Source organism: Peromyscus maniculatus, chromosome 5 (genome assembly GCF_049852395.1).
Source record: "Peromyscus maniculatus bairdii isolate BWxNUB_F1_BW_parent chromosome 5, HU_Pman_BW_mat_3.1, whole genome shotgun sequence".
In the NCBI taxonomy this organism is placed as follows: domain Eukaryota; kingdom Metazoa; phylum Chordata; class Mammalia; order Rodentia; family Cricetidae; genus Peromyscus; species Peromyscus maniculatus.
The window spans coordinates 81,656,178-81,671,849 of record NC_134856.1 but is presented as its reverse complement, the minus strand read 5'-3'; the positions used below and the strand labels follow the sequence as shown (position 1 = coordinate 81,671,849).

Genomic DNA, 15,672 nt, shown 5'->3' with positions numbered 1-15,672 from the left:
AATACTGCATGATTTCACTTGCAAGAGGTACTAGAATGGACAGATTCATAGAAAGTAGCTTGATGGTTACCAGGGGCTTGGGGAAGGGGAAATGGAAAGTTACTGTTTAATTGGCTCTGGGTTTCCATTAGGAAAGATGACAGTGTTCTGGAGACGGATGGTGGTGATGGTTCCAAGACAACGGGTACGTTATATCACCAAACTGTAGACCTGCAGATGAGTAAAGTGGTAGATTTTACATTTACATATGTTTATCCACATATAGAAGAGGTTTGCCCAAATATATACTGTATACTCACACCTGAAAATCCAAATGCTTTTCCTAAACCCCCCAACTAAATTCCTCATCCTGAGGTATCTGTGGAGTTAATACAACCATGATCAACTAGGCCTCAACTCCTGGAGGCCATCACCTGTTAACAATGCCAACAAATCAAGAAGCCACCACTGGATTAATTTACAGATAGGACCAGAGTTCTTAGGATCCAGTCACCTCCTGAAGGCTCCAGCAGGCAACCAAGCCTTTGACACATGAGCCCTCAGGGACATTCCAGATGCAGAGTGAAGCAACCTAGAATACAGCCCTTGGGTGAAAAACCATCAGATAACCAGTATGTGACTGAACCAGGGTTGCTTAGACCCTACCAGTTGTTCTGAGTCATCGGCTTCCTTTGAGATGGGAATTTTCTTGTCTACAGGTGGAGAAATAACATTCTTTTCTTCTAGAACTTTGAGTATGTGACTTCTTAAGTGACCAGTGTCCAAAAACAATCCCTGGCGATGTCCTGCTATTACATACATTTTGTATATTGCAGCTTTCTTCTCAGGGGACTCAGGACTTCTTCAGTTAAGTGTCCTTTCTAAGTAGCCATGTGCACCTAGTAAGTTCCGTGAGAACCTGGGTTTCCCCTCCCTCGTGAGGGGCAGCTTTTCTGTTGGGGAATTGGGACTGTGTGGTGATGGCCATGTTTCATTTGTTGTGAGGAGGAAATGCCTGTGAGTTTCAAAATGGAAATCATGTGGGTAAATAAAGTCTGAATGTACCCAAACTGTAACTTTCAGCATTCTGGCCTTGTATCCCTCAGCTCAGTGTACCTACTGCCCAGTTTAAGATGGTTTGGGAAGCTTTGTGGGCTTTTGGAAGCCATTTCCAAAATGGTTATAGTGTTATGATTAATGGTGAATCATTTCATTTTCCCATCACCAAAACACTCCTTCATTGACAAGCAGAAAGGTATATAAGGTGTGAGGACCAGGAACTAGAGTCTTTGTTAAGCTTTTAGGCTTCTAACAGCAGTTTAGCTGAGATCCATTTGGATGAGGACACAGAGGCTTCCAGTTTGAGGAAACAAGATCAGCTGAGGAATTGGCAAGTTGAGATTAGCTGTGGCTTATTCTGTTTCTCTGATCTTTCAGCGTTCACCCAATACCTGGCTCTGGGTTTGTTTTTATTAATAAGACCTTTTAAGATTCGTGTTACAATCCTGGAAAGAGGTACATGGCAGAACAGACCCATGCAGCCCATGACCCGGAAGTGAAAGAGCAGGGAAGAGAGGCGTCATGCCCCATTATTTCCTTTGAAGGCATGCCCCATATGACTGAAGGGTTTCTCCCTAGGCTGTTTCCTCTAAAAACAATCCCACCCTGAGAACCAGTCTTTAACCTGTGGGTCTTGTGTGGCCAAGATTCAACCTACAACATCTATATGCATGCTGAGGAAGCAGGATCAGAGCATTTTCTAAGGGGCTTTGTGGTCCTGCTGATAGCATAGGACTCCCCTGTAATTCAGGCCTCTCTAATAGTCATCTGTGATATGAGACTTAATTCTGGTCACTCCTCAGTGAGTCAGAGGAGTGCCATTTTCACGACACAGTGGGGACATACATGCGGAAGAGCTAAGCCTTTCCTAGCATCCTGTGCACTCCTTCTGTAGGGAAGACAGGGCAGATGTATGCAAATGAGCGTGACTTTCTGGTCCTGACAGGGATGGGAAATCCTCAGTTCAGCAGTGTGCATGGTTTCTCTTTCCGTAAAGGTGATCCCTGTGCTGGGATAATCAATGGCAGCTGACAAGGAAGAGTTCGGCACACTCAGGATGTGGATAGATTCGGAGTCTGGGCCCATGCCTTTCAGTCCTCCTGTCCTCTGTGCCCTGTGTGGAAGCTGAACACGGGGGTGATCTTCATGGCTGTAAATGTGCTGGGTGTTTTCCTTGACTGGCATGTTCAGTGTGACATAGATAGCCTAGAATCTTGATACTGAAATTGGAGCATCTCCAATGGATTCTCGCTCAAATCCTGAGTCAGCTGTTTTAAATTTCTTAGTAGGGCTGGAGGATAGAGATGTTCACTGATGCCTGCAGATTAGAACCACTTGGGGGAATTTCAGAGTCCACACGCCTGGAATCTGCTTGATCCAGCTACATCAGAACCTCTGGGTGGTGGCAATTTGGTATGTTATATAAATGAATATCTTGGAAGACTTAAATGTACCACAATGTAGAGAACCCAAAGGCCATCCGGAAGGATCTGTGTTCATGGGTGGATAGAAGCTTAAAAAAAAAATCATAGTAATCTATGGAAGTCTGAACTCACTTACCAAGCTAGGGATGTTTGGGGCTGTGGAGGAGAAAATGGCCAGTGTACAAGTGTGAAGATTCTGGCCTTGGCTTGTGCTACATGGATTTACATGGATTCACTCATGTGTTTTGTTCCTCATTTTCTCCGTCTTTGGAATGGGTTTTGTGACCCTTGCTCAGTATCCTAAAAGGGAAAGGAACTCATCAGATCACATACATTTGCAAAAGGAAACTGGAAAGGCACTGTGGTGGTATTGTGTTCCCCAAAATATTGTGTACTCCAATAAATTTATCTGGGGTCAGAGAACAGACAGCCTCTAGATACAATGGCTAGAAAATGGTGGCACTTACACCTTTAATCCTAGCATTCCAGAGATAGAAATCCCTCTGGATCACTGTGAGTTCAAGGCCACATTGGAAATAGCCAAGCATGGTGACACACGCCTTTAATCCCAGAAAGCCAGCCTTTAATCCCAGGGAGTGGTGGTAGAAAGCAAAAAGATATATAAGGCGTGAGGATCAGAAACTAGAAGCATTTTGGCTGGTTAAGCATGTGGCTGGTTAAGCTTCAGGCTTTCCAGCAGCAGTTCAGCTGAGAGCCATTGGGATGAGGACACAGAAGCTTCCAGTTGGAGGAAACAAGACCAGCTGAGAAGTTGACCAGGTGAGGTTAGCTGTGGCTTGTTCTGTCTCTCTGATCTACCAGCATTGACCCCAATAACTGGCCTCGGGTTTGACTTAATTAATAAGAACTTTTAAGATTCCTGCTACAAGGCACTATGCAAAAAGAATCTCTGATATGCCCCAGTGTAGTTACCTGTAATGAAAAGCCTGATACAGTCTCCCTCGGTCCAAAGAGAACCTAGCGCACAAGTGCAGAAATACCAACCTGTGTCCATTCATCAGGATGTTTCTGATAACACACTTCTGGAAGAAACACAGATGATGGAATTAGCTGTCTTCTTGAGCCAATTGGGAGAAATCAAGGCACAAGACGATACTGACTTAAGCTGCCTCTGGGTTCAGTCCTCATGGAGTATGCACCTTGAAAAAAATGCCTGTTGTTTTTGTTTGCATCCATGAGGAGACTCAGAGCCCATGGCTGGGAAGACTGTTCAACCAAATGCCATTATCTTATGTACAAGGGAAGCTTCTAGAACTCAGACTCCTTGGGTGTGACTGTGGTGCTGCTCTCTTGGTTTCTGGGTGTCCCCCCACCCCCTGCAGCCCAGTGATGGGTGTGACACTGGGAACAGACCATCTGTGTGCTTTGTTCAACTGATAAGGTTATGTGCACAAAAGCTCACTGGCGTTCAGATGGGCATATGCTTATTTCCCAGGGAAAAAAAGGTCCCCATGGCAGGTGACTGCAACAGCTTCCAGGAACACATGAAGAAAAACAAGCTGCATGCAGGACTAATATCGACAGCTCCCTTGGTGGAGGCCCCAGCGACACAGTGGGGTTTAAGTTGGCCTTGCTTGCTTCCTCCTCTTGGAAAGAACTGACCACACACACCTGAGAGGTGCTAGGGGACTGGGTATTTCTCCTGTGGTGACTGTTCAAAATTTGGTTCGCTGCCCATGTCAGCCAGAGAAGAGAAAGTGCTGATGGGACTCATCTTTATCCCATTCCCTGAAGGAGATAGTTCTAGCTTATGCAGCTGTTTAGCTTTTTGGGGGGAGGGGAGTTGGATTTAGATGGCTAAATGCATATATGTATGTATGTATGTATGTTATGTATGCTCGCACATACGTATGTGTGAATGTGCCAAGGGTAGAGCCTCAGACCTTGTGTTTGCTAGACCAGTGAGACACAGTCCTCACTTGGCCTTTTATTTTTCTTCCCTGGGACTATCCAGAGGACTTCATAAACACTCTATAAAATACTAGAGTGGCCAGGTATGGTGGCACACACCTGTAATCCAGGAATTTGGGAGGTCAAGGCTAGAGTATCACTGAAAATTAGAGGTCATCCTTGTCTACATAGCAAGTTCCAGCCCAGCCAGGACTACTCAGGAAGACCCTATCTCAACCTTCAGCACCCCACAGGAAACACGTTAGAACATTCGGTAGAATAATGAGACGTTGGCGAGGCTATGGCTCCCCTGAGCTTAGGCAGCACTGGGGGAGCCATTGTCTTGGGCTTTGGAGCTGGGAGTGGATATAAGTCATGTGGGTGTTTGCAGAATGGACAGTGGCAATGCACCTGTGTGGAACACGGCTAGCTAATCATGGCATGTGGTGTTGGCAGGCTTTCATTGTAAGGTTACAATGAAAAGTGAGTTTCCTGAGGGAAGGACCCTGGACTCCTTTAGAAAAAAAGTCCCTAATTGACCTGAAATCCCAAGCGCTTGAGAAGCTGAGGCAGGAGGATCACCAGTATGTCTGGGCTGCTGAGGGAGTTAAGGGGGTACTTCAGGGGGCCCCGTCTTAAATAAAAAAGAGGGAGAGTTTATAGCTCAGTGGTAGACACCTGCCTGGCAATGTGGAAAACCTTGGGTTCCGTCCTCAGTGATACCCTCACCACCACCTTTAACATTAAAGCTTGCAAGGTGCCTCATTAGCGCTAGGTAGTGCATCAGTCTCATAAAGCTTGCATCATCTTACTGTAGAATGAGCTAAAGGCTGAAGGGGAGAAGCTCACATGATGGGTGTGGTTCAGCCTTATACTTGCTTTCTGGGTCCACCCCAAACACCAAATGCAATGGTGGGCTGTGCTGGCACTGATGAGATTAGAGATGGCACTTCCTGAAGACAGATACTTGTCACCCGGTTTTCTTCCAGGAAACGGGTTTTCCCTGACTTGTTATGATGAAGCAATGGCATGGATTTCAAAGTGCTTCCTAGCTGGTCAGCAGCTTGGCAGTGTGAAGGGTTTATTGCCGCTGATCCTCCCACTAATTAGTTATGTCTGCTTTCACAGTGAGACCAGAGAGGGAGCTAACACATGGAGAATGATTAACATAGGGTAATCCTGTACGCATATATATGACTTATATTTCTTGCACTAATTAGTCGTAGGCATAGTTAGTAGCAATTTAGGGCTCCCTTGGAGCCCACTCTGGAGCATTTGTATCAAGTAAACAAAACAATTATTAGGTTGCACAAAGCACTGTGTGGCTGTAATTATAAAGAGAATGTCTGTGTCAATTCAGCTCTAGTTATGAGTTCACATTATCGAAGCCAATCCCCCAACCTCTTCGGTAGAAGATTTGTGTTCTTTTTACAGTAACTGAAGTTACCTGCTTCAAGTCACATAAGAAACCTGTGGAGCTGGGGAGAGGGCTCTGTCGGTAAAGTGAGCGCTTTGCACATGGGGACCTGAGTTCAACTCTAGAACCCAGGGGAGGGGTGAGCTGGTTGAGGGGTGTGTATTTGCCGTTCCAGTGTTAGGAAACACAGGGATGCCTCCAGCTTGCCAGCCAACCCAGCCCAGACCAGGAATAGACCCTGTCTCAAACCAAACCAAACCAAAAATGCAAAAAGGCATTCCCCAGGAAAGACAACTAAGGCTGCCCTTTGACATGTGTGCACATACATGTGCAGTGTATAGGTATGCATACACAAGCACATATTTTTTTAAAGTCTATGAAGCAGATGGGATTTCATTTCCTATGTCTGCCTTACCTCTGAGTTTGTGTTATTCTCACATTTATCTGTGTATGTTTATAGCCTCTCTCTTAAAAATGTGTTTAAACGTATATGCAGGAAGAAAAACTGTTTTGGCACTCGTTTCTGTGAGTTTTGTCATATGCGTAGAACCCCAATCAAGATATAGAATACTTCCATACCCTGCAGTTGTCTTCTGTGGCCGTGTTGTAGTTAAACCTTCCCTCCGTTCACAACTTTGGCAAACTTCTTCAGTTTTTCTCATCTGAATGTATTATAAATGGAACCATTGCGTTTCCATCCTTTTGAGCCTGGCTTCTTTCTCTTAGCCATAATTCACTTGAGATTCATCTATGTTGGTGACTGTATTAATAGTCTGATCATTTCCATTGCTAAGTAGAACACTGTTGTACCATAGCCAAAGGCTTGTTTAACCAATTGTCATTTGAAGGGCTTTTATGTTATTTCCCTTTGGGGCTGTTATGAATATAGCTGTCTCAGCTTTTGCATATATCTATATGCACCTGAGTTTTCATTTGTCTTGAGTAAATACCTAGGACTGGGATTTGGCGGATCATATGTACATGTGTTTAACTGTATCAGAAACTGCTGAACTTTGTCCCAAAGCATGGCACACCATTTGTGTCCCAGCATTGTTGCGTGGCTCTAGGAAGTCTACGTTCTTGCTGGCTCTTGGTATTGTTTTAGCCATACTAATAGTCCTGCAGAAGTATCTGACTGGTTTTAGCTTTCAGCTTCCTAGTAACATGTCAAACATACTTTCATGGGCTTATTAGCCAATTATAAAATTTCATCAAATAATTGCTGAAATATCTTACCTGGGTTTTAAAAACAGTTGTTTTTTTCCCCCAGTGGATTTTTGAGCACTCTTTATTTTGCCTTTGCATTATATGTTTTAGAGCTGTCAATTTGGGGAGCTAGTGAGATTGCTGAGTGGTAAAGTGTGCATACTGCTCTTCCAAAGGACCCAAGTGGAGTTCCCAGCACCCATGTTGGGCAGCTCACAAGTGTCTATGACTCCAGCTTCAAGGTGTCTGACATCCCTTTCTAGTCTCCATGGGCACCTACATTTACAGAATACACATATATACATGCAATTAGAGCTAAAAGAGTCACGAATGTGAGAGGGAGGAAGGGGAGGGGTGGATGGGAGGAGCTGAAGGGAGAAAGGGAAGTGGGGAGGGAATGATAGAACCGTATTTTAAGTAAAAAAGAAACAAAAACAAAGTAAAAATAAGGCCAGGCATGCTGACACACATCTTTAACCCCTGCACTTGGGAGGCAGAGGCAAGCAGATCTCTGTGAGTTTGAGGTCAGCCTGTCTACAAAGTGAGTTCCAGGTCAGCTAAGACTACATAGTGTGACCCTGTCTAGATAGATAGATGGTAGATAGATAGATAGATAGATAGATAGATAGATAGATAGATAGATGATAGATAGATAGATAGATAGATAGATAGATAGATAGATAGATAGGCAGGCAGACAGATGGACAGACAGAATCATTTAAAAGTGTCAACTTCTACTGCAAACCTGTTAGAGTTTGGGGTGAGGTTGTGTACAGAGTCTAGGTCAATTTGGACAAAATGAATATCTTCCTAATGCTACTCTCCCAGTCCAGACACAGGCTCCAGTTCTTGGTTTATTTGAGCTTTCTGGATTTCTTTCCATGCAGTGCTGCCTATGTTGGTTGCACTTAGGAGCTTCGTTTGCTGCTCTTGTAAATGTAGTGTTTAAAGTTTCCACCTTTCCGTTGTTTGTTGCTGGTGTGCAGCAATAGGATCGGCTTGTTAGTAATTGCTGTTGATCTTGTATTCAGTGCCTTTGCTAATTTTGGATGCTTTTAAAAATGTGTCAGTTCTCTAGGTTTTTTTTTTTAATGTAAATAATTATGTCACGTTTACAGAGAAAATTGTTTTTTCCCTCTTTTCCCATCTAATCTTTATGTTGTTTATATTTCACAATTGATTTTTGTCTGTGTTTCACTCACTGGGATTTTGGTGTAATATTAAATAGGAGACAAGGTTGCTAAGAGAGCAGATAGCCTTGCTTTTTAACCTCCAGGGGAAACATCCATGCAGTCACCATAAGTGTAATGTTAGTTAAGAGGTTTTCCCACATGCTCTTTATCAGGCTAAGGCAATTTACTTCTGTTTCTAGTTTGCCGAGGTTCTTAATCAGGAGTAGGTGTTGCATTTTGTTAAATGACTTTCACGCATCTATCAAGATGATGATGATTATGTGTTTTTCTCCTTGGTGCATTAAAATTGATTAATTTTTTTTTTTTTTTAGTTTTGAGTTGGGTTTGCATTCCTGGGACAAATAATACTCAATCATGATGTATTATTACTATATAGATTTCTAGATTGGATTGACTAATCTGTTAAGGATTATTATATCTATGTTTATAAAAGATGATGGTACTGTTTTGTTTTTTTTGTACCAATAGTATGTGGTTGATAATGCTTTGCCTGTGTTTATGTCAAGGAAATCTTTATTTATAAAGCTCGTTCAATTAAGGAATGATTTAGAATTGCTGTTATTGATATTCCTCTTCTCATTCTGTTCTTCTCTTCTTCTTCTACCTCCCTACTTCTCTTCCTTCCTTTCTCATCAACCAAGCTAGACTCAGATATACATACATGCTTGTATGCCTTAGCTCTCTCTCAGTATATATTTACATGTGTATATACCTCTTACTCTACTTATATTATATGTACCATTAAAGCAAGTAACAGTTATTCTAACTGCCAGATGCTGTCCTAAGCACTGTACACATATTAATCTGCTTAAGCTTGTACCAACCCTAGTAGATAGATACTACTATTCCCATTTCATACATGATGATACCTCCATTGTAAAATTATTTGTTCAGAATACATTCTAGTTAGTGTAGGAAATTCATACATATATCTACAGTTAGATGATGATGATGATGATGATGATGATGATGATGATGATGATGACAGTAATGCTCAATCCTCCATTATCGCTTAACTAGCACCTGCTAGCTAGAAAATTGCTCTTGTGGGAATTGTACATGCCACCTTTAGAATGAAGCACTTTGTTCACACAGTTCTAAGAATGAGATTTATTCCACATGTAAGAGACCTGAGAAAAAGCACATGACTTACCAAAGAAGTGGCAATAGGCTTCTATGGAACACTCAAGTGATGTGCTCAGTGCCCCTCGCAATTCTCTTGGGAGTTGAGGCACATCTGAGGCCAGTGAATTTTGGAGTAATGAAATCCTAGGAGCGAAGACCTGGAAGAAGCCCACAGGGTCCAAGTCTACCTCCTGGTTTAGGATTTCACATGGTCATGTGGGAAGGCTTCTTAGCAAAGTCAGATGCTCTTCCTTGTGGTGATAAGTTGTACACCCCAATAAAACTTATCTGGGGATCATAGGACAGAGCCAGCCACTAGATTAGACATAGAGGCCAGATAGTGATGACATACACACCCTTAGTCCTATCACTCGGGAGGCAGAGATCCGTCTGGATCTCTGTGAGTTCAAGACCACACTGGGAACAGAGCCAGGCATGGTGGCACACACCTTTAATCCTAACACTTGAGATCTCATGTCTTTGCTTGGGAAGCACACACGCCTTTAATTCCAGGAATTAAGATGGCAGGGCAGAAAAAGGTATATGAAGCGTGAGGAAATAGGAACTCAACGTCTTCAGACTGAGGAGTTCATAGAGATGAGCTAATGGAGGAAGAAGTTCGCTGAGACCCTCAGGGGTGAGGACTCAGAGGCTTTCAGTCTGAGGATTCACAGAAACAGGATTGGCTGAGGAGTTGGTGAGGTGAGGTTGGCTGAGGCTTGTTCTGCTTCTCTGATCTTTCAGCATTCACCCCAACATCTGGCTCCGGGTTTTTTTTTTTTTTTTTTTTTAATTAATAAGACCTTTTAAGATTCGTATTACACTTCCTGGTGGCAGAACTAGGCTGATGGTGTTCTGTTACTGTTTCTCTTCACAAATACAAGCCAAACATAGGATTATTTCTCATTAACCTCCATGATTGTTCCAGGGTCTCTTGCAGATACCGAACTCTGGACACTAAGTCTCTGTACATGAGATGCATGCAACCTGCACTCTTGTATACTTTAGATCATCTCTTTTTTTTTTTTTTTTTTTTTTTTTTGGTTTTTCGAGACAGGGTTTCTCTGTGTAGCTTTGCGCCTTTCCTGGAACTCACTTGGTAGCCCAGGCTGGCCTCGAACTCACAGAGATCCGCCTGGCTCTGCCTCCCGAGTGCTGGGATTAAAGGCGTGCGCCACCACCGCCCGGCTAGATCATCTCTTGATCAATTACCTACTTCAGTGTCAATTCTGTGGCAGTACTTGCCATATTGTATTATGTATAGAAAAAAATGACAAGAAAAAATGCATACATGTTTGGAACTGGCATGTTAAAAACAATTATGCTGGGTGTGGTGGTACATGCCTGTAATCTCAGCCCTCTACTCAAGTGAAGGCAGGAAAAATCAAGGGTTCAAGGACAACTTCTGGTATGTAGTGAGTTTGAAGCTGATCTTGGCGACATAAGACCCTGTCTCAACCAAACCCAAATGGAACAGAACTGATAAAAGGCCTCCCAACTCCCCCAAACAACAACAATGAAGGCAGCCCTTCCAGTCTGAAGTTAGTTGAATCCATGGATAGAGAGCTGTGGATCCAGAAGGCTGGCTGTGTATTAGGGACCAAGTCAGGTGGCAGCCAGGCTCTCTGTCCAACAGCCTGCCCTGAGCACGTTCATTCCCTGTCTGCTTTGTATTAAAATGAGGTAAATTGCTGCCAGGGACTTATGGAAATGACCAGCACCAGAGGATTCCCAAGGCCTAGACCTTCCTCATCTGATTTGCTTAAGCAGACTGTCTGGGGACAAAGTCCAATTATTTAGAACTAAGTCCCTAATAAGCAAAATGATGATTACAATGTTTGCCATCAGGAACCACCACGGAGCAGGGGCGACTCCAGGGAACCATCAAAACTGAGCAAAAGCGGAACCTTCCTGTTTTGCACAGAAGAGCAAGGCATGTACTCCTGCCAGGAATAAAATACATCTTCCACATTCAAACACGAAGCACCAGAGACTGACTGCAGCGGAGGAAGGAGACCCACAGTTGCTGTCCCCTGTCTTGGCTTTGCCTTTCTTTGTTTCATAGCGATAATATTTTCCCAGTGTTCTCTTTGGGTGGGTCCCAAATTTGCTTTTGTTAGCTTTCCCTGTGGGGTAGTTGATGTTGGAAATGGCTGTTAAATAGTGAGGCTGGGGAATTGATAATATAGAGAAAGGAGATTTTCTGTCCCAAATCACAAAGATCTCTGATCTCTGAATCAGAGAATTCTCTTGAGTTAATTTTTAACGGTTCCCATACCCAGATATTCTCAATAAAGACTATTACAAATGTGACATTGTGTAGAAGCTTGGCTAATTAGGCCCTGGTAGTTTTGTCCATCAAGGGATCACTAAACAAATCAACCATTGCTTTCTATGTACATGTATCAACATTTGTGTATGTGCACACGTGTGTTTGCCGTCTACCTTTTGTTTGACATATGGTCTTTCATCTTTTTCCTTCAGACCAGGGACTCTAATCTCTTCTTCCATCATTGTTAATGATGAACACCAGCTATTATGTGATATTTCTTGCTTGACAATGACTATTATGTCCTCCATGAGTCAGCTCAAGGAACTAATGAAGCCAGGGTTGCTAAAACTTGTAGATGACTTTCTAAATGGTCTTATTAAATAAGAAACACAGAGCCAAACACAGGGGTGAAAGCCTTAGAGATCAGGGAAATAGTGAGAGCCACCAGCTAGCCTTACCTCACCATGCTGCATAGCTTCCCAAGAGACCTACTTCCTGTCTACCCAGGCTTTTATTGCCTTGTTGTTCTGCCCTCTCATTGGCTCTTAGCCCAGCTACCTCACTTCCTTGTTACTGCCTGTCTCTACAGACCTCCAGGTCTCTATGGTTGGTACTGGGATGAAAGGTGTGTGTCACCATGCTTTGCTGTTCCCTAGTATGTCTTTGAACATACAGAGACCCTGCTTACTATGTGATCAGATTAAGGGTGTGTGCTGCCACTGCCAGACTTGTGTGTTTACCTTAAAATGGCTTGCTATTCCCTTTGATCTCTAGGCAAACTTTATTTAACATACAAATAAAATATCACCATATTTCAGCACAAATAAAATATCACCACAAAAACTATCTCACCAATGTCCAGAGACCTCTGGTTCTATCCTGATATTCTTGGTTGTTTGTTGTGTCAGTGGGGACAAGGCCCTCATTTCTGTGGTTCAAAGTTTACTCTAGAAGATTCTAATGCCTAAAAGATCCCTGACCACTTGACGGCTTACTTTTGGCCACCACGAAATTTGTTTTCTTTCTCAGTTGTCCTGACGAGTGGCTGTGCAGTTTCCTCTTATCATGGGAACCTTTTTTATAACCCTATAAGGTAAGCACTGTTGATTATTCCCATTTTAAAGATTAGAATACAGGCTCAAGGAGGCTGAGTAACTTTTCCTGAACCCTGCCTTGGGTTTGTTAATATAAACCAGGACTGTCCCAAAGGTACAGATACTTGGGGTGTCCTTTGAAGAAAACATTACATTCTTTCTTTGGCAATGCCATACACACATATAATAGATACTTAACATATTTTCTCCCCATTCTGTCTCTTGTTTCCCTTCTACTTCCACTGAACCTCTTCTTCCTTCCAACAGGTTGATCCACTGAGCTTCATTATGGAGGCTTTTATGAGCAACTAACCAGTGGCTACACCACTGGAGGAAACCTGGTCTCAGCTAGGCTGACTTTTCTTTGTGTGTGTGTGTGTGTGTGTGTGTGTTAAAAATTTTTTAATAAAATTTATTTTACATCCTGACTCAGTTTCCCCTCCCTCCTCTCTCTCCCATTCCCTCCCTTCTTCCCTCTCCCTGCCTGCCCCCAATCCACTCCTCCTTAGTTTCTGTTCAGAAAGGGGCAGGCCTCCCATGGGTATCAACAAAACATGGCATATCAAGTTGCAGTAAGACTAAGCACCTCCCCTGGTATTAAGGCTGGGCAAAGAAACCCAGGGTGAGGAATAGGTTCCCAAAAGCCTTGGCTGTCTTTCCTTGTGTGTGACCTAACCCTTCAGGTTCCTGTAGGTTCCATTCATTGCCTGTTGAGCTGTGGGTTTATTATTTTTTTTATTATAAAATCTGTCAAATTTACCAAAGTACAGAAAGATAAGTGAACAGACTACCGTGTACTCACCACCCAGAATGAGCAAATGTTCACTAACAGGTTGTCCCAGTTGCTTCAGATTACTAAGACAGAAAGCTCTGCATATTGTCATGTCTCACTGCGTCTGTCTCTCTGCTCCCCGTGAGCACCCTTTCCTTGAAACTGGTGTGTCTCTGTTCTTTCACTGCATCTGTGTGTGTTAGGAACAAACGATGTGGGCCTTCATATGTGATGATTGTGTTTTTCCTATCAACATAAGCAGAAACAGTCATGTAATTAAATTTTGGTAAACTTTTTTCACTTTCATGATTTTAAGGTTTATTTGTGCTAATACAAGTAGATCCTATCATTTAATTAATTTTCCACCGACTGAACTATTGTGAGTTAACCGTAGTTTATTTATCTCCTCTGAGCTGTTTACACCCTCTACATATACTGGGGTATTTGCATATCTCTTGACAACTACATACAGCTGTAGCATATTGCAGTGGTTAATATCTGTTGTCAAGTAGACGGGATCTACAATCCCCTGAGAGAAACATCTGATTATGTCTGAGAGGGGGTTTCTAGATTTGGTTACCTGAGATGGGAAAACCCATCCAGACTGTGAGTGACACCATTGCATGGGCAGGAAGTCCCTGACTGACTGAAGGGAGGAAAGTGAGGTGAGCAGCAGCACTTGTCTCTCTCTGCTTCCTGACTGTGAATGCAATGTGAGCAGCTGCCCTCAGCTCCCGCCTCTGCCACTTCCCCACTCCTCAGCTCCCGCCTCTGCCACTTCCCCACTAGCATGGACTGCGCTCTCAGACTGTGAGCCCAGGGGAGCCCTACCTTTCTTAGGCTGCTTCTCTCAGGTATTTTGTCATGGCTGAGAAATTAACATGACTTAGTATGGATTGTGGGTACATCATGGTCTGTAGTTTGAATGGATTGTACTCCACTGAAAATGAATGGTTTTATTTGTTTTTATTGTATTGAGGCAGGATCTTACTCTATAGTCCCGGCTGTCCTGGCACTTACTTTGTTGATCTGGTTGGCCTTGACTTGCAACAATCCTCTTGTACACAGAGGTGTCGCATCCTTGCACAGCTTGGGTCTTGGAACCCTGACTCAGGGTGATGAGAGAATAAGGACACATGGTCCCACACACATAGAAAAGCTGACATTGGGTAGACTAGATTCTCTGCTGGAGAAGCCATAGGACCTCAGAAGCTGTGTGTTTATTATATTCAGTTGAACAGGGTGACAGGGTTATTGCATACAGCTAACAAGGAGTCAGGGTTATTATATATGCTGAATAAGAACTCAGGTTTAGCTAATCTCAGTAGAAGTCTCTGTAGGGGATCAGTCTTCTGGCTATGAACATCCAGGGGGAGAAAGCTATGGTGAACATTGTCTACATACACTGTCAACATTTGCACTTGGACCAAGGAAGGCTTTGCCATCCCCTCTGAGACTCCTCATCAGGAGAAGGCTTTGCCACTCCCATGGGGCTGAGGCATTAGGGTCCTTGACATGCTTGTGCCTATGTCAACAACACCCATTCAATCAGGACTTCACTCATCCCCAACACCTATGCCTCTCAAGGTCTGATCTTACAAGTGCGTGCCAAGGGCCAGCTGAAACAAGTTATTAAAAGATATTCTTCACTTCCTATAGTGCTTCAATAACCATCTTTATAGATATGGATTTATTTAATATCAATATACATGACTGTATACTGCTTTTATTTAGGTTCTTAAATGTGATTTAATAAGCACTGCTGGAATACTTTGCAAAAGTGTTGGTGCAATCTCTACTCATCCGCTTTCTCACAGAAGACTTCTTTTCCAAACCTGAATAAAATGGTCTTGTTGAAGGTTTACTTAGCATTGTTTTGATTTCTTTTTTTATGATTTATTTATTTTTATCGCATTAGTGTTTTGTCTGCATGTATATCTGTGTGAGGGTATCAGGTTTCCTGGAACTGGAGTTACAGATAGTTGTGAGCTGCCATGTGGGTGCTGGGTATTGAACCTGGGTCCTCTGGAAGAGCAGCTAGTGCTCTGAACCCCTGAGCTATCTCTCCAACCCCCTTAATTTCTTTTTTAAATATTTATTTTATGTGTATGAGTGTTTTGCCTATGTGTATGTATGTGCATTATATGCATGCTTAGTAGTCTAGGAAGTCGAAAGAGAATATTGAATCCCTTGGAACTAGAGTTACAGGCAGTTGTGAGC

General features: G+C 43.0%; 1 protein-coding gene and 1 long non-coding RNA gene across 5 annotated transcripts in view; one reads left to right on the top strand and one right to left on the bottom strand.

The window, feature by feature from the left end:
- The window catches only part of Camk1d (calcium/calmodulin dependent protein kinase ID), a 411,952-nt gene that overhangs the window by 118,759 nt on the left and 277,521 nt on the right, over positions 1 to 15,672 (top strand). The window lies entirely within an intron of this gene.
- LOC143273382 (uncharacterized) lies at positions 13 to 7,212 on the bottom strand. 2 transcript variants are annotated; one of them, XR_013051460.1, is made up of 3 exons: positions 6,370 to 7,212; positions 3,396 to 3,505; positions 13 to 2,762 (listed from the first exon to the last, which is right to left on the bottom strand). It is a non-coding gene; the product is annotated as an uncharacterized LOC143273382 (long non-coding RNA). The 2 variants fall into 2 exon arrangements; XR_013051459.1 differs by having other exon boundaries at positions 3,468 to 3,505; positions 6,370 to 6,471.